Here is a 20519-nt window from a genome sequence, read left to right on the forward strand (position 1 = left end):
AATATGAGGCTAATTTTGCTGACACATTCCAAAACCATCAATTCATTCACTTCCGTGCAAACATTACGCAGCACAACTAGCGTCCGTTTTCCGACCTGCCGCCTAAAATAATGTGGGCCGTAATGTGAGGACATTACGAACAGGCAAAGTGCTAATTAGGATAGGTTTACTCTCGCAAAAGATAGGAAAATACTGGAAAATTAGGACGATAACAATAATTTCGCAGAGTGTAGAGCCCACTCGGGACCCGGCCGCTCAGTAGAAGCGAAATAGAACCTGAACTTTCATCTGACTGGGAATCTGCAGAATATCATTAGGTATTCGACCACAAGCGCTTCCCAGTACAAATGCTTGTGCAGATTTGCCTCAATTACTGCTTGAAGGAGCACCCACATGGCCCGATTTACCGTGTAACCCGGACATGTTTCACACGTACGGCGTCCAGATTAAAACAAACAAACAGGTTTGATTGTGTATCCCCAACTGACAACATCTCACCACAAATATATCACCTGCCTAGTTGTCATCGGTTTGCACACGGAAGGGACTAGTTGTGTTATTCTTGTTTCCTATTTTCGATTGTTAGTGTATTTGCGTGGAATGTTTATAAAATAGGATATTCGTAAATGTTTCATTTTTCAAATTGATTATCGTAAACATTTCCAAACGAAACTCTGTCACATTTCAATGTATGCACGTTTTCCCTGCACCAAATTATACAGGCTTCATCAAAACTACGGGATAAACGGTGTGCCAGGTGAATCCTCAAGTAATTCTAAGCAGAAATTATAAAGTTCTTCTTTTGATTTCTCAATCCTTTAGCTGCCACAGGAATTTTAATTTTGAAAACAAGACGGAATACCGGAAGCTGGCGCTTCGGGAATAAAGATTTTGTATTCTTCTTATGTAAGAAACTTTCTACGCCTATTTTTCCATTCGTATATGGCTAAAAACCCAAAATATTTTCGATTTACTTTGTGCCTAAAAGTATACATATATACATATAAAGTACGTATATTGAATACCGCTGGTTCAATGTACAAATTAATCTATCTGAGTTAGCCACTACCCCAAAGCGTCTGTCTTAAGTAATTGATATTGATATAGAAATGATTAAAAAACTAAAACAAAATGTTTCCCTGCGACCTCCCATTCACGTGAGCTCGTTTTATTGTAGTATTAACGAATTTATGTGTTATGATGACGTCATACGCGTATTAAAATACACGAAATTCACACAAAATGTGAAAGTTTCACCTTCAATAACTTTGTTAATAATAGTTTCTGAATAATGGAGGGTCACAGACAGACGGACGGACAGACAGACATCGACTCCATCCTCAACAAGTTTTGTTTCATACAAAACCTTAAAAAATTCGCAACAACTCAAAAACTGTGATGGCTAGGGTCTTAAAAGAAGCACTGCATCGTAGCTAAGACTGCAATCTAAAGTATTGTGTAAATAAGAGGAACCTTTTGAGAGTATTCAATTTTAAAACACAAAAAGTATGTTTTTCTCTCCGAAAATTTTTATGTTATGGTATAACCTAATTTTTCTCGAATTTTAACGTACCCAGTGTACTAAATTAATTGCAACAAATGAATTCTCCTTTTATGGTTATCAAATCATGTTAACATCACTTTATTCTAAGTACTCAACTGACAGCAGTGGAAACACTTGTAAAAGTAAACCATAAATAGGAGAAACCCTGAAATTAGCTTTTAACGGATAAAACAGAACATAGCCGACATTTTGGTGGATGAAAATTCCAAGATAATTGTGTTTTGAATATTTCTACCAAAATTTTTATAAAAGATGCTAAAAGTGAGCACCCTCCATTAATAGACAACAGGAGATTCTTTAGCGGAAAGTACGTACTGCTTCTGGTAACATTACTAATTTTAGAAGAAACTTCTAATATATTTGAGGCTTCCTATAAACCATTTCGTTCAAATATCCCTATTAGAAGCAGTCCAGTGGGTTTAATTTAGGCGATTTTGGAGCCCATCGTACTAGCCAAAGCGGCCTATCCACCGTTAATCATATTCCTCATAAAGACAGGATGCAACATTACTGAAATTCTTGATGAAAACACATCCCGCTCCATCTGTTAAGTGACACATTTTTTAACAAATCTAGTGACAGATTCTATATAAAAATATTTAGACGTGTCACCTGTCAATCGGTTTGGATGTAAGTTGGTTTCCAATAATTTCTGCCCGAGCTTTCAAATTCTATGGGTTTTGGTAATGTGCTTCCCGATTCAATCCAGCACCACCTTCTCTTTCAATCTTTGTCCCGTTCACAATCGGGGTCGGCTCAACGCGGCTGGTTTCGCCATTTGGCTGTATAAAATACCTATCTGGATGTAATCCCGGTGCTTTTCAAACCCCATCCAGTGTATCAAACCACCGTTGTTTCGGCCGGCCTTTTGGTCGTTTACCACCGACTTCAATGTTCAGACTAATCTTGGTAAGTGAATTCTCATTAGCTCGAATTACATGACTTACCATCGAAGATGCCTCTCTCGCAATTTTTCAACGATCAGTGCAACCCCATATCGATCGCGGATATCCTGATTTCGGATGTGATCAAAACGTGTCACGTCACTAGTCCAGGGCTTCGTCTCCATTAGAGTAACGACGCTGATTGCCTTTTATAGTCGGGCAAAACTTTGAACCATAGAGGGCGACAGCACGCACGACATTGCGGTAAATTTTAGATTTGAGACGTTCGTTAGTACGTAGATCACAAAGAAAACCAGTTGTGGAACGCAACTTTATTCAGGTTGCATTAATACGTGAAGCAATTTCATAACGCAGTTCACCATTGGCTGATATTTTAATCGATCACTTCTAGGGGGGTCACTGCCGCTGGCAGTGATTGTGCTTTTTTCATGGGGATCGGTCGTCAAAAATTCGATTTTATTTAGATTGAATCTGAGACCGTGTTACAAGAGGCGATCATTCCTTATGTGGACAAGAAGTTGCTCGAGATCATTTTTACTATTAGACGCTAGATAAACTTCATCTGCATAAAGCAGCATAAAGGGCGCTGAACCTTGGATGTGCCGTGTGACGTTGTCCATAACAGGAACAAAGAGGAGAGGCCAGAGGGCGCTTCCTTTTGATACACCCACCACATTTCGAACTTTACTTTTTGGATCGTGATAGAACAATTGAACTCGCGCGAGCTCTTCTGGCACTAACTGTTGTCGTAGAGCATACGAAATGAGTTCGCGTGATACACGTTCCAACACTTTCTCCACATCCAGAAATGCAACATCACCCTCTTTATGTTTCTCACGGTGTTTCCCCATGAGTAACCGCGCAGCGTGTATTGCGTCAGTAGTTCCACAGTTCCTGACAAATCCGGCTTGATTCACGGTTATTATATTTATGCGTTCAAAAATCTTCAGATGGTGTTCTACCTTCCTGAATAACCCGATTAAAAAATTCACTGAGCCAGCTCTTCGCTTTCCAGAGCTCAGATGCGATGTCGGCAGGTTCTGTGGCTTTCTCCGATTTCACTCTTTTAATTGTAGGCAAAACCACAACACCATGAAACTCCCACTAGAGGGCCAACTGCAAATAACCGGGCCGAGAACACATCTTCCAGGAATTCTCCTGGAGCATATGCTCTCAGAGGGCCATCCCGGTTCCCATGGAACCAGATAACCTCCGGTGAGGCTTCGTGGCCGAGCCACTTCAGATGAGTCCCTTGCAGACTCGGGTCTGATCGCCCTCCTCGAGTACGTGGGGACAGAACTCCCCAACGGGTTAACTGGAATCAGTCCGAGGCGGAGAACAGTTGCACTGACAGGTGGAGCTGCTATAAACGTCGGCAATGATCGTGGAAGTGAAGGATGAGCAAATTCTTCAGTTGATATCCGCTCAAATTATTCTCGCCATTTACTGCGATAATACAACATCCATTTTTGGGTAAAGACAGGTTGATCAATAAATAAAGCACTTTTAGTGAAGTTAGGATTTTTCCTAATTTGCTCTTGCAATCGCAAAAGCGGAAATGGCATAAGTAACAATTGTTGAAGTTGGTGCCGAATTATGCTTGTTTCACGTAACGATGATTTCAGTAAATTGCAGTAACACTTAGATTGGCGACCGAATTTATTGGCGACCGAATTTATTGGCAATTTTTAATTAATTAATTATTCATATCAGTTCAATGTCTGTTTGTCTGTCTTTCTGTCACGCACATTTTTCTCAGAATCGGTTTTACCAATTGACACAAAATTTGTTGAGAATGTGGGAACTGTGAACGGCTACACATGCAGTGGAGTCCTCAAAAGGCGGTGTACATTTTTTTTACTCAATACAATCATCAAATGAAAAGTCTCGATTAATACTTTGTCGGCCTTAGTTTCGATCTTTGTGGGAAAGGTCGAGAGTGCGGGAGGGCGAAAGTGATGATTTCTTTCTCAGAAAATTTAATGGAGCTGCCGCTATACGCTGATTGTAGTTGCAGCAGCGACATATCAGCACAGCCGAGATGCAATCTCATCATTGATTTGAGATGGAATTCCCGGAGTTGCTGGAGATGTTTAGAGCCTGGGAATACCTGGTCTACGCAAAGGTTCCATATCCGAGAATTCTATACACGCTCTTTCGAATCCACCCCGAACCTCAGCGGAAACCTCAGCTGGATGGAGAAGAGTGCTTCGGCGAGTACCGAAACTGTTACCTGCATTGCTGCGTAGTGTTGTTGATGCCGCTGCCTCTGCCCCCATCGACTCAAGGTTACCAGTTCCCCCGATGACCTCAAGTCGAAACGCCCCCTGATGATGGCCGAGATTGTGTCACTGCGAGTAATAAAGCGGTACTGGTCTGCAGTCACGTGCACGAATTGCGGGAAACACTCGATGAATCTCTAGTGCAACAAGGGGCAGTAAGACGTTATACCCGCTCCCGCGTTTATTTCGTGATAGCAGCAGATGATGAAGAGGTTCATTTCTTCAGTCCACTTCATCCGCTGCCTACGCGAACCTGCTGAAGTGGTCGCCACAGATTGTGGGGAAGCAGCTGCAGCAGGCGGAGCAATGCTCCTGGTCGTCGTGGCGCCTAGACGTCGAACTGCCCCACGACTGAGCGCCGTGCTGTCCATTACGGGAGTCCGACCTAGCCACCAAGTCAGACCCGCCGGTTATCCGTACCGGACCTCAAACTTCTTCTTCTTCTCATTTTTGGTGGTGCATTTCATCCTTAGCTACAGGTGTGGGGATAGCTTCCTCAGTGAGTAATCTGCAAGACAGCAAAGTTCCTGCAGTTTCCTCATCCACCGCCTGAGGCACTATGGTTTCGTACACCCATTCGGACTGAAGCTATCCATCCCTTCTCCATGCACAACCGGAATTGGGACCGGGACCGGGAGTGTAGTATGAAGCTATTACAGATAAAGTTACAATAGGTCGAAGTTGTCATTTCCAAGAAAATCAAAGTGAGCAGTCTGAATTGTTAGATTCACAAAAATTACGGGCTACGTACAAATAGGGTAGTTCTGCACTCAAACATACTTACGCAAGAAACAAACAAAATTTTTCATACCTAAAGCGCCGAGCTTTCGGTTTCCCGATTTGTTTTCTACTAAGTTGACTTTTTCACCTGCTCTTACAAACACCTCATAATTAAAACCTAATTACACTGAAATATTAACGGTTCTAATGAATCAAGGTTAATAAAAAGCAATCATTAGGATGTAACAGCTATTTTACAAATTTTATGTCTTTGGGTTCAGGCGTTTGAGGTATTTTTTTAATGAGTGGGTTTTCATCTAACCTGTTATAACTATAATACTTCAAATTGAGTGTCTGGATAAACTGTTAATAAAATTTTATCACTGTAAAACAAAAAAAAAAACATTTTTTGAAAGAAAATACATTGTGTGTGTGAAAATTGGAGAAAAAAACCTACCAAAGTTAAATAGCGAAATTTTAGAAGAGGAGAACACAATTTTTATGTTTTTGGAAATCTATTATTTTCAAATGGCTACATTTATTTACACAAATTGAATTGGAGTCTTAGCTACGAGGCTCCGTTTATTTCGGTACCTTAGCTATCACAGTTTTTGAGTAATTTCGATTTTACACAAATTCAACTGGTCCCACCGCTTAAATGCAATCAATTGTGGCTTCAAAATCTTTAGCATTTAACCGGGTTGTGCATTTAGCCAGGACTGGGGTAAATGCAATATTGTGCAAATAACTGTCCTCATAATTGCAAAATTGTTATGCTTATCCGACAATATGTTGATTTTAAAAAAGTCCTTTAAGAATCAATGAATTTATTTTATTAGAAAAGAAAAAAACACATGAAATTCAGCCATTATTTAAAAGAATGCACAGGAAAATTATTCATTGAGGACATAGGGCATTTAGCTCAGAGAGTGCGGATAATGCTTTATCATATTCAGGAGTTGATATTATACTTTCAATTTCAGGAGATTTTTCGTGTTCGTTGTGGTCTTCAATTATTTCGGTCACTTCTGCTACAATTTCCTCATGTGTAATCTCCCCATAGTACTCAACATTTGCATCGCATAGAAGGTACTCTCCTAATTCATCTTTCGAAAATCTATGCCATCTTCATCGACAAAGGTTCTGGAAGGTTTCCATTTTTCAGATTGAAAAACCCTGCCATTTTGAGACAGTTTCGTATTGTGGTGGGATCATCTAACCATCAAAATCTTTTAGCAAGTTTTGTATTTTGTATTTTGTTGCAGTTTGGGTTGATCCCTATAAGCAATAGAATTATAATATGGTACAGCGACTGTCTACCTCTAAAGTGGATCGATCTTAATGTCAAACAGTGGTAGCAAAAAAAAAATTGAAATGGATTCTACCTATCAGTATCGGTATGCAGAGTATTTCGAAGTCTAAGCACCATGTGTACGGACCACCATATTTCTTTTCAGATATTTGAGATTGGTAGTTTCAGATAACTGATCCTTGAAGTAATTGAAACTAATATCGGTGTATTAACCAATACCTTTCGTTTGAAACCGATTATACTAGGTGAAAAAAACAAATGTCTACTCCACTTTTGCATGTGTAGGGACCCAACCTGAAACTCAACGTGGACCTATGTTTTTCACTCACGCAATGTTAGTCATAGGTGCCACCTTTCTACCACAATCATAACAGCAGGAGAAACCGTTTCTGGGATAATAGGTGTGAAAGACAGACGGACGGACCGACAGACAGACAGTACACCGATTTTAATAAGGTTTTGTTTTACACAAAACCTTAAAAACGAGGTATGAAAGGTGGAGGTGTAGGTGTTGGCATCACTGACATAAGAAAAATTGTTTAGAAAAATGCGTACAATCTGCATAGCAGTTACTGGAGCAAGAGATTCGTATTTCAACTGATTGTTAAATGTTTTTTTTTCGCATGAAAGGATGCTTACTTACCTATGTTGTTTGTGGAGCTAATGAATAAGGTCTCCCTTTTTAAGGTTTTGTGTAAAACGAAACCTTATTCAAATCGGTTTACTGTATGTCTGTTTGTCCGCCCGCCACACGCATTTTTCTTGGTGACGGTTGTAGCGATTGACACCAAATTTGGTGGAAAAGTGGGAACTGTAAACACTCACGCATACAGGGAGTTACATAATTCTACATCGAATCTAAGAGGCGATCCCCAGACTTTTGGGGGTCGAAAGTGATTATTTCTTTAAGGGATCGGTTCTTGGAAACTACCCAACCGAAATATCTGAAAAAAAATCACGAGGCTGCCATATCGATATCTGTTCAAATAAAGTTAATAATATTATATCACTATTCCCGTTAGGTTCATTCTAGCAACACTATTATAGGATATAGCATAAAGCATGATCCAGCGAAGTTTGGTGAAGATCGCACTATTACTAACACAGTTATAATAGGTCAAATTTGTCGTTTCTTTGTAAATTCAAGATTATAAATGTCAATATCACCCGAAAGTAGGTATTCTTATATAATGTATGCATATATTACGTGCTACGTACTCATGGGACAAATGCACCCTCAAATGTCTTTATAAAAGAAATACACAAAACCTTTCATACTTGAAGCATTCAACTTCCGGTTTCCCGACTTGTTTAGAAACTAATTTTTCCTAGTCTGCCTAATTTTGTATATATTATTGACTCCTGCCATCCTGGGATTTTTCACCGGATATTTTCACTGTGCGACCTATATACTGTCACTTCTGACTTTTCATCAACATGCTGGCGGGTATCTGGCTCTTACGCTCACGCAGTTCATTATTTATTGTTTCAGTCCAGAATACCCCAATGACATGGCGCAAACATGAGTTAACGAAGTTTGGGGATTTTGAGTATCCATCTCGACAATTCTGCAGTCAGCTAGGTTCTGTGACACTTGTTCGAGTTGTAATACACGATCTGAGTAGAGACCAAGTGAAGAAAGAGTATTTTTTATTGGCAGTCCAATGTTCATTAATATCCTTGCGTCGACTAAACGTTACATCCCCCACAATACTGGAGAAAGAGTTTCGACAGGATATCTCACATTCTGATTCGTTTTAGACTATAAACTGTATACCAGTTGACTACGACGTAACCAAGCAATTGTGGACATGGGGGATAAACCATGCATTCAACCTTGTTGGATACAAGACTCCGGTTGAATTTTGGCAATTTGGAAAAGTGGCATTTTTACTAGTAACATATTATGATTTTTGGGCTGACACCGTAGTGATTCAGTGTTCGGTCCCGGCATTATGTCAGTTATTTCAAGAAGAACTCACGTTTTATGTGGCGACTCCAATAACAAATAAGGAAGTAAGGAATTAACTATGTGTTGAAACTACTCACGGGGGGGTAAATTAATGCTAACAGACTTATGTTGATTGTACAAAGTCGATGGAAGGGGCACATAATTTGCACACCAAGGCCGAATTTAATACCTGCGACTCCTGTTATAACCCGTACTCAGACACTATTTCAATAGGGATGCTGCTCTTGAGAAATCAATTTTATAAATAAGAAACAAGCCCACGGGCCGTGGTACCAAACGCGAGAATATTCTGTGTGATAAGTGGGTTCTAACCTACTAATTGAAAGTCATTGCTTGTTCATTGAACTGAAGGAATGTCTATTTTCCACTACATTATTGTACTTTGCTGTATTTGGCATTTATCATAGGCCACCGATTTTCTCTTTGTTCAAGTTTGCCAGTTTTAAGCGTCGTTTATTCAATACTTCTATCCTAAAATTGAGACGCATTTATCTATTCAATGACTGTATCCGACTATATCAGCTTGCACGTTAGCGCGAGAAAAGTTTTATTTTTGTTTCCAATAAAGTTTTATCATGCTACGCGTTCAAAACCCAAATTTGCAATGACTTCAGGGTAATTGCATGCATTCATGAAATGCTTGTTTAGAATATTCGAGTTTTGGCTCAGAAGATCGAACACCTACTATGTATGTTTGTTGTCTTTCATAAAGCCCAAGGCTATCCACTCGTTTGTAATCTACGTGCACCACCTTTGAGCCCCTCCTTCAAGGCTGGTACGGTACGAAAACTCACGGAAACTTTCATGGGAAACTCTGGGTAAAACAAATGGACTTTCATTGCTGAATAAAGGGTGCAAGGATGCAAATGATAGACTTCAATAAAAATTTATGGAAAAAAAAACTACAGTACTAAGCAGGCGAGAGCTTCCATAATAGAAATGGTTAACTGAAGGCCATGTAGGCAATCATTAGAAAAAAATGTTTAAGTTCATATGGAGAAATATTCTACTGTTAGTAGCCACGGGGATATTTGTTGCCTTTAGTTGGCAAGTCGAGAATATCCCTGAAGAAAATTTGAATGGGGCAAGAATGAAGAAAGTAGAATATGTTTAATACTCCCGTAATTACTATTAAACTTCAAAGTTCATTCTTAGTAATCGCAGCGACAAAGTGTTTTATTATGTGTTGCCAAGAACTGGTTGCTTTTGTTCCGGGAAAATTATCGAAATTATTCTTAAAAATAATTCATTTGATACCCCAAACGGCAATATTCAGTGGAAAAATAATTTACACCCGTTTCTGCATGTGTGGGAACTCCCCCCTCCTCCCCCTTATAAGATTCAACGTAGAATGATGTCATTAAATGCGTACATCCATTTCAATCCGGGATGATCGCACAATTCTTCAGCCGTGTTAAAAAGGGACGACCATCTTCTTGCTCCTTCATACTCTCCTTTTCCCTCCCTCTCCCTCTCCTCATCATAATATCCAAATCCCCCCCCCCCCAATTTTAGGAAGCCATAGCTGTTGAAGGAGGTGAGTGCTGCGATTAAATTAGAAGGAGGGGCCTTCCTCTTTCTTCCACGGGATAGGGTTAAAAATTGAAACTTTAATAGGAAGTTTAAGAAGGTAACCTCCCTCTTTCCTCTCCATAAATAAACTCCTCACCTTCCCCCCACTCCAGAAATGGAATTGATAATTAAACCTTCATCATCATCATCAACGGCGCAACAACCGGTATCCGATCTAGACCTGCCTTAATAAAGAACTCCAGAGATCCCGGTTTTGTGCCGAGGTCCACCAATTTGATATCCCTAAAAGCTGTCTGGCGTCCTGACCTACACAATCACTCCATCTTAGGCAGGGTCTGCCTCGTCTTCTTTTTCTACCATAGATATTGCCCTTATAAACTTTCCGGGCTGGATCATCCTCATCCATACGGATTAAGTGACCCGCCCACCGTAACCTATTGAACCGGATTTTATCCACAACCGGACGGTCATGGTATTGCTCATAGATTTCGTCATTGTGTAGGCTACGGAATCGTCCATCCTCATGTAGGGGGCCAAAAATTCTTTGGAGGATTCTTCTCCTGAACGCAGCCAAGAGTTCGCAATTTTTCTTGCTAAGAACCCAAGTTTCCGAGGAATACATGAGGACTGGCAAGATCATAGTCTTGTACAGTAAGAGCTTTGACCCTATGGTGAGACGTTTCGAGCGAAACAGTTTTTCTAAGCTGAAATAGGCTCTGTTGGCTGACAAAAATCGTCCGCGGATTTCATCATCGTAGCTGTGATTTTCGACCCTAGATAGGAGAAATTGTCAACGGTCTCAAAGTTGTATTCTCCTATCCTTATTCTTCCTGTTTGACCAGTGTCGTTTGATGTTGTTGGTTGGTTCGTCTTCGGTGCTGACGTTGCCACCATATTCTTTGTTTTGCCTTCATTGATGTGCAGCCCAAGATCTCGTGCCGTCTTCTCGTTCTGGATGAACGTAGTTTGTACGTCTCGGGTGGTTCTTCCCATGATGTTGATATCGTCAGCATAGGCCAGTAGTTGGGTGGACTTAAAGAGGATCGTACCTCTTGCATTTAAGTCAGCATCACGGATCACTTTCTCGAGGGCCAGGTTAAACAGTACGCATGATAGGGCATCCCCTTGTCGTAGACCGTTGTTGATTAAACCTTCACATTTTTTAAATATTAAACGGTTTGATTAGGGATACGGAACATAGATTTCAATCAAACTATCCATGCAGACAAATTGAAATTTGTTGGATTTTATACTGAAGATTTTTTCCTAGAATTCTCTTATTAGTAAACCCAAAACAACAAATAGTTAAATTGTTAGATTTGAACCGCCACCTTTCGTACGACAGCCTTGTGCTCCAATCGCTCACATCCTTACATTGATTTAACAAGTTCTTCAAGAAGCTGCTTTGTATAGAGGAACTAACATTCTCCCTCAATCGACGGAGACAGGGAAAAGAGGTGCAGCTATACTAGTAAGGAAAACTACAGGATAATATCCACAGGATAAAATAGTATACCAGAAGTTACAGTGAACAACTTTTGCCATTCATTCGAGCAGTAAAGTTTCAGCTTTGTATTGCCCCCGAAGGCGTTGCTCCAGTCAAAAACTTTATCCAAAAATCTTCAAACTTTTGGGTTAGGTGGCTATATGGAAATCATACCTTTCGGGGTTCCAGATTGACAAAGATGAAGCTGAAATTCCTTCTATAATTTTCAATAGGCTAATGAGCTGAAAAACTTTTGCGAAAAGAACTTAAATATTAAGCAGCATTGAAAAATTCTCAAATTATTGGTACCCGCAAAGAAAGGAAGCCATTACACAAAGTGTCGTTCTTTTCTAAGATTGCTGCTCACTATGAAAACTCGGAGATTGAACGGTTTTTCAATCATATCACCCCTCGTCGGCCGGGTCGGTTAGAATCTGTTGATGTCATGATCTGGTGGTGTAAAACTACGCGTAAATTATGAAAAATTATCGAATATGAGGACTTTCGCAGTTAACCTGTTTTAATTTGATAGAAAAGCAATTAAAGATTGAATTTTTTAAATAAGTAAAAATCTGTTTGGAGATTTCTTCTTCCTCCCAAAAAAATGGTACCTCCGTACGTTTTATCTACCAAAAATAAGCCACTCTTTGAGATAGCTATTATAGAATCTTTACATTTTGAATGTTTTCAATAATGTTGCCTTAATCTTCAAATGAAAATTAAGTTAAAAAAAACCAAATAGTTTCAATATTTAAACCTGTTTCAAGGACATCCCAATCATAACGCCAAATCGGTGTACAGTAATGTATCTAAAATCGGCGAAAAAATTACAATTTATTATGAACATGTCAGTCCTATAAAATATTAAAAACTTTCAAAATTTTGGTGTAATTATGCGGTGTTTCCAACGATTAATTATTTGAAATAATAAAAAACTTGTTCTTTCTTTTTCGCTGTCTGAGACTTGTTAGCATTAATGAGGGTAACAAGTGGTTCCCGAAATATCGGTCTTTGCAAGAATAAATATCTACACCAGCGAAAAAAACAAGTTTTTTATTATTTCAAATTTCAGAATTTATCAAAAATGTTCACCTTCAAAAAAGTGCGAATATTTTCTTTTAATAATATTTCACATATTTTAAGTTCAACTAGAAGATACTAAAAAGTGTGTGTGTGGAATAATTTAGCAAGATCAAAACGGTATTTTTTGAGTTATCGTGCACACTAACTTGAAAAATACTAATTTGAGAAAACGCGTTTAAAGCTTTCATAACAAAAAATCGGCAATTGCAAAGACTAACGGTAACTATTCTGCGATTTCAGTCCTATGGTCGCTATTGCTTTTCCTCCGACAAAAAGAATGCAAATATCCCAAAATGATTGCATTTAGGCTTTGCAATTTCTTTATCATCTTAACAAACATCTACTTTCAACCTGAAAACCATACATTCCCAAGCTTTAAGGATATCAATTATATTTTCCACTCATAGCATTGAGACCGTAATCATGAAGTATCATAATCAGGCGCAGAGAGGCTGATGTCCTACTGGGGTGTCTACTCCTCCTCCCTAATTTATCTAGAGTCGTGGACCTTACAGACTATGTAAGGTGACCCGTCTGAAAGCAGTCGGGCTCCCGAACTCTTAAGATTTTCTAAGATTTATTCAGATGACGTCTGTGGATCCTCTTGGAGTCTCCTTCAACACTTTGTTAAGTTTTCAAGGTACTTCTTTGAGGCTTCTTTCTTATGTTGTTTGTGTTTTTTGGAAACTCTATTTAATCCCTTAACTTTCGGGCTGCCTCTAGTGAAATGCATACGAGTAGTCTCAGTCACCTACTTGGCAATTGCACCCTATAATATGAATATCTGGTAGTAATATGTAAAACCAGATACGCATTAAAGGTTGCTACACCAGCCTTACGGCAGATAAGTATAGCAACAAATGATAGAATGAGCCTGTAGCCAGAACGCAACTGAAACGTGCTTGGAGACGACAAGGACCTGTACTGTGAGTGGGAGGACCTTGTAAGAGAATAACAGCAGTTGGAGTTCGTGGATATCTCTTCACGAGAACTGATAGTTCACAAAATGGTCATAGGTCGATAGTCGTCGGGTCAAGCCAGCTTGCAATGTAGAATGCAAGTTGTCGACCACAAAAACCAAAAATCCTTCTTACTTCTTCCTCTCAAATTTGAGGCCGTATAAATGGCGTATAAATGAATGCAAGGAGGACTTTGTTGAATGTTCCGTTACTGGGACCTACATGAGAAGTAATGCGTTGGTAAAGGAATCGTACGGGGGACCTGCTCATCGATTTCGACAAAGGTTTCGGCATTATGAGCAAAGAATATATTTAACGCCTTTCCGCAAGATGGAGATTTCAGAGATGCTAATAGCTATTAGCAGAGCGACATACAATTCCGTAATATGTCACGTACTTCATCGAGGGAAAATCTCAGAGGAATTTGAGTCCACCAGAGTTGCATCTTCGCACGGATACATTTTATTTTCGCTATGCGTGGAGGGGTGGATTATGTCATCCGTCTTTAAGTATCTCGACTACGGTGATGACATTTTCTTGCTCTCTCACCGAGTCACAGACCTTGGCCCGATGACTCTGGATCTGTAAAAGGAAGCAAGCAGAGTTGGGCTGAAGATAATCAACAAAAAAGCTAAAGTTCTCAATCTGACTGGTCATTGCACTCTCTCTATTTGCACTAATGGGCAGAACAATTTGGAAATGTATCTATTCCAAAACTAACATCAGGTTTAGGTTGTTCCGCGCCAGTATACTTTCCATGCTACTGTAGGTGAATAGAACAGTATAATTGAATTTGGGCGTTGAAATGAGTTAGAGTACTTTATTCAAGACCGTAATGGTACACTACAAAAGGTGTACCGTAGGATATAATGCGGTCAGGTTATGCCGTCAATCACGAGGTACAAAATACGTAGCCATCGTATGGTTTGGACGAACAAATGCAACGAATTTTTTGTTCACGTCTAATGACAGACAAGCCGACTCTGCTTTTGAACGGGACAAAGGCTAAAGGAATCGAGTTCCTCTACTCACAAAGCAACTAATTTTTCAAGAAGTTTCGTCGTCAATTCACCGAACTATTTAAAGGGGCAACTCAAATACTCCTCAAATAAGGCTTTCCATGAATTCAATAGTCAGGAGAAATTTAGTAACTGGGGATCTCAATCTAATTTTGACCACATTCCGAGTCGCATTTGCAGAATATATACGCCATGTATAAACTCCAACTCTGCCGTTCATATGAATTTACTTTATATGATGATGACGTCATATACGTGTCAAAGTGCGATAAATTCAATTGAAATGCCCGATTTTGACTTTCTTTGACTTTGTTAGTAATAGTCGGATTTTGTCGAACTGCATTATGTTATTACTTATAACCTTACTAAATTTTGTGCTTCTAGAATGAAGTGAAGGGGGTACAATCTGTAAAATATGATAATATACTATTATTAAATTTTCTTAGGCAGATATTGGTATAGAATGTATGTATGGATGCATCATTATGATTTTCTTTTCATATTTCTCCGTTGGATAGGTTTAGAGAATGCAATCTATTCCATTTTTTGGAGCACACATTTTGAACACTCATTCCTCCATGTTTCACCCGCTATCAAAACTACCATCAGTTTCGAAAAGTACTAAATGGGCCCTTTGATAGCCCACACAACGATAGTCTATGAAAAAAAATTACACCCCCCTGCACATGTATGGGAAATCTCCCACCCCTTAAACCCAGTGCATAATGATGCTACCCGTTATGTGTAAAGGGATTCACAGACCGTACGTTCTCACCAAATTTCGTGACAATTTGTTTTAGCCGTTTCCGATTAAATCGGATGTGACAGACAGAGAGACACCGAATCGATTATAATACACCTTCAAAACGAAATATCCTGATTACAAACCAACTTTTGACTTCATATAGTAGTGATGATGCACTAGAACACGAAGTTATCTGTATCGTCACAAACATCAATCCCTTATCCCATCTTTTGCATGAAAACAAACGGGTTCCTGGTTAAACATGGCATATTGCCGAAAGGTACATTAAGTCATTTAATATACATATGTTGAAGAAACGCTCCTTTCTGGACATCACCGGTCAGTTCAGTAAGTATATTGACATGTAGTTGAGTTGAAAACAACTGTTTCGGAAAAACACAATGAAGGATACAACCAAATGACATCAAAATTGAGGGTGTGGATTCAGATAATGTATTTCGATGTTACAGCAAATTGAATCTAAGTTGGTGAGGTAATTTGAAACGCGGCTGCATCTTATCCTGAAAACAGAGTTCTTCGGGAAACATAAAATCATGGCAATCAAAACCTTCGTGTTTCCATCCTTCTGTTCACATTCAGTTTGACACAGTGGGTAAGGGTTGCTCTGCCAAAGAATAATATCCACAATAGAGTTGCTGAAAACCCAATCACCCACACATAACTATCCGACATAATCAGGGAGAAGGTGGGTGCTTGATTTAAAAATGTTGCACTACAGTCAAGCGCATGTTCTTCGAGAGTTTTTCTTTGAGAAACAATCCTATAGCCAATTACATCGGGCTACCGTCATGGCAGATAATAAATTGTCTTCTTTGAACTTGAGAAGCAGAGAATGGAATTCCATGTCGAATGTCACTTCAGTCCCACAGAAGGTCGACATGTGGAAAGAGGAATCCATTCACGGAGGTCACATAAAAAATTGATTTGTTTGGCATTGACATCGAAGCATCCAACAAATGTTCGTCTAATGATAGGCTATTTTACGAGACAGAAGCATTCTTTGATACTTCGCTCCCTTCTTTCTTCATGAAAAACTCCAGACGGAGAAGGATGAAGGAGAGTTTCCCGCCCCAAAAAACGGGACAAAATGTACCAACTGGTCGTCTAGGTTATGGGTCGGGTAGGGCTGACAACCCTATACAGAAAGCCAAAGGTACGAAGCCATGGAAGGGGCCTCGGACAGGATGGATTTCAAAACGAACAGCCCGGCAACGACGACCGAATAACGATTTGTACACACCGAATGCTGATGAGCAGCTAACCGATACCCTGTAATATAAGGCTGATGTAACAGCGTTGCAAGAGATGTACTGAGCAGGGACCGGTTTCCAAGAGAAGAGCCGCTACACTATATATATTATAGTGACCATCCAGTAAACCATGTGCTTGGAGTAGGTTTTTTAGTCAGTCAAAAAATAAAAATAAACTACTCTTATCGACTTTGAAAATATAAGCGTTTGCTAGGCAAATTTAGAAATATAAGCCCCATAAAAGTTCACAACCCTCAAAGAAGACTGCAGAGTCGGAGAATGATACATTTACGAGGCAGTTGAGCGGAGCCTCGTAGCCTGTGTCTAGTATGAGGTCAAAATCATTTGCAGGTTTCAACAGCCAAGTAGGGACGCACCGCACCAGGCGCTGAAGTTTTACCAACAAGTCCGCAGGATAAACATCGAGGTGTATATGGCTTCATTCAGATGGTAATCTGATTGTCGACAGAATGGGCATATTAGAGCGACGGGTTGTGCATTAGGCTGTTGCAAATGAAATGACCGTTTTGGTACAAACATTTGAAACGACTGTAAAGCTTACAAAAATTTATTTACTTAATCAAAGTAGGTGCCAGTCGATTCAAAATACTTCTCCCAACGAGATTCAAGAGCATGTATGCCAGTTTCATAGAAGTCCAACTGTCGGGTGTTGATAAATTCGTCGAAGGCAATTTTGACCGCCTCTTCGTTCTTAAATTGTTTTTCCGCCAAAAAAATGATGCAAATGGTTAAAAAAGTAGTAGTCGGTTGGCGAAAAGTCCGGTGAATATGGTGGATGAGGCAGAGTCTCATACTGCAATTCGTTCAACTTTTGAACCGTTGTTCTGGATTCATGAGGTCGTGCACCACACCATCTCTGTTGACCAATCTCGGCCGTTGAATACTCAATTTTTGATGCATTTCCTCGAGTGGGCCATAGCATTTCTGTGCATTTATCGTTTCTCCAGGTGACAAAAAAGAGTAGTGGATAACTCCAGCTGTAGACCACCAAACAGTCACCATTACCTTTTTCGGATGGAGTTTCGGTTTCGGCATTCGCTTCGGTGGCTCATCAGCATCTAACCTGTGTGCTGCTAGGCGACGATTGCCGTATAATATCCACTTTTCATCACGTGTCACTGTTCTGTGCAAAAAGGGGTTGCTTCTGTTGCGGGAAAGTAAACAACTGCAAATGTCTATTCGAAGCGCCATGTTTGCTCCGTAAAGGCTTGCGGTACCGGTTTGTCGAGTTTTTCACCTTTCCATGTTGTTGCAAGGGCCGGGAAACTGTCGAATGGTGTACGCCCAGTTTCTCTGCAATGTCCCTCACAGACTGACGTGTGTCGAATTCGCCTAGCACACGCAGCTCGTTATTATCAATCGACGGTCCTGGATGTCCATATGGCTCTCTTTGAAGGTTTACGTCGCCTGACTGGAATTTGCCTAACCACCGCCATGTGGTTCGTTCGCTTACTGTATCAGCTCTAAATGCGCTGCTAATATTCCTGGTCGCCTCTGCTGCTTCATGACCGAGTTTGAACTCTTACAGAAAAAGTATACGTTTTTGGCTCTTTTTCATCCTTCTTTTCTTTGCATTCACTGCTATCACAACGATGGTCACAACTGAAAGGACTCCTTGATTAAATATACTTCATTATCCGATGCCAACAGCGCCAGCTGGTGGTGGTTTAATACAGCAACATCGCAACTAACTTCACTTGATGCCAATTCGGCCATTTCATATGCAACAACCTAATATTTTGATAAACTGCTCAACAACCAAAATATCGGCGAATTAGAGGTCCCGCCAACTGAAGACGAAGAACAAATGCTGCCACCACAAAGTATAGGAGAAACAGTCAGCTTAAAAACCATAAGTCGCCAGGAGCCGATGGAATTGTAGCCGAATTGGTTAAATATGGAGGCGACCAATTACACCAAGTGGTTCATCAACTTGAGCTCAAGGTATGGGAGTAGCGAATCAATGTCTGACGACTGGCAACGAGGCATTATCTGCCTCAAACATAAGAAGGGGAATATTACGCAGTGCAGCAGTTATAGAGGTATCACGTTGCTGAGTACCTTCTATAAGATATTCTCAACTATCTTGCTAGGCCGGATAGCCCCATATGCCCAGAATATCATTGCCCCATACGAGAGAGGCTTCACTCTAGGCAAATCAGCAACAGATCAGATTTTCTCTATGCGGCAAGCGATGGAAAAACTGTCGAAATATACACATCAGTTGCACCATTTTTTCATCGACTTAAAAGCCGCCTATGATAGCATAGCCAGGGTAAAACTGTACACGGCCATGAGAGAATTCGGTATCCCGATGAAATTAATAAGACTCACTAGGCTGACTCTGGCCAGTGTACCAGGCCAGATAAAAGCAGCAGGATCACTCTCGAGATCATTCAACATCAACAACGGTCTAAGACAAGAGAATGCTCTATCATGTGTCCTCTTTAACCTGGCCCTTGAAAAAGTGATTCGCGATGCCGATGTATTATAAATACGAGAGAGACCAACCTTTTCTAGTCGACCCAACTACTGACCTATTTTAATGATATCGACATCATGGAAAGAAGGACTCGAGATGTACAACTGCCCTCATCCAGATTGAGCAGGCGTCGTGAGATCTTGGCCTTCACACCAATGAACGGAAGACAAAATATATGGTGGCAACGTCAGCACCAAAAACCAACCAACCGACAACAACAAACCACACTGGTCGAACGGGAAAAATAAAAATAGGAGACTGCAACTTTGAGACCGTTGATAATTTCTCCTATGTAGTGCCGAAAATCACAACCGATAACAGCTATGACGATAGAATTGGCACACGGTTTTTGGCTGCCAACAGAACCTATTTCAGCTTACAAAAACTGTTCCGCTCGAAACTTCTCTCAAAGCTCTTACCGTCCAAGACTATGTATTCCTCGGAAACCTGGGTTCTTAGCAAGAAAAATTGCGAACTCTTGGTCGCATTCGAGAGAAGAATTCCCGGGAGAATTGTTGATCCCCTACATGAGGATGGACGATTCCGTAGCTTACATAACGATGAAATCTATGAGCGATACCATGACGGTCACGTTGTGAATAAAATCCGGCTCAATAGATTGCGGTTGGCGGGTCACTTAATTCGTATTGGTGGAGATGATCTAGCCCGGAATGTCTATAAGGGCAACATCTATGGTAGATAAAGAAGACAAGGCAGACCTTGTCTGAGATGGAGCGATGGCGTAGGTGAGGACGCCAGACAGCTTTTAGGGATATTGAATTGGTGGACTTCGGCGCAAAACCGGGATATTTGGAGTTCCTTGTTAAGGCAGGCCTAGACCGGATACCGGTTGTTGCGCCGTTGATGATAGATGATGCTTTGCTCCCAACAAAAAGTTATAAACCGTACATTCTTCATGACTCCTCAATCGCAAATTCCAGTTGTAGTTTATGCAACTGTGAAGAGAAAACCATGCAGCACATAACATTTTCGTGCAATATGTTGAACAGTACCGATAAAACCAGTCGTCATGACTTCGTCTGCAATATTCTCCATCAAAACCTTGCTTTGAGGTACAACTTAGTGGCAAATTACCATCCTCGTTATAAATATGCTCCACAGAGGATCTTGGAAACTGATCTGGTTAAGCTATTGTGGGATCATT

The 20519-nt window shown here is 40.3% G+C and overlaps 1 protein-coding gene across 6 annotated transcripts in view; it reads left to right on the forward strand.

Annotated features, from left to right (window-relative positions):
* LOC119648666 (acid sphingomyelinase-like phosphodiesterase 3b) overlaps positions 1 to 20519 on the forward strand; it is a 594559-nt gene that overhangs the window by 67243 nt on the left and 506797 nt on the right. The window lies entirely within an intron of this gene.

The sequence above is a fragment of the Hermetia illucens genome, chromosome 2 (assembly GCF_905115235.1).
Source record: "Hermetia illucens chromosome 2, iHerIll2.2.curated.20191125, whole genome shotgun sequence".
NCBI classification, from domain to species: Eukaryota; Metazoa; Arthropoda; class Insecta; order Diptera; family Stratiomyidae; genus Hermetia; species Hermetia illucens.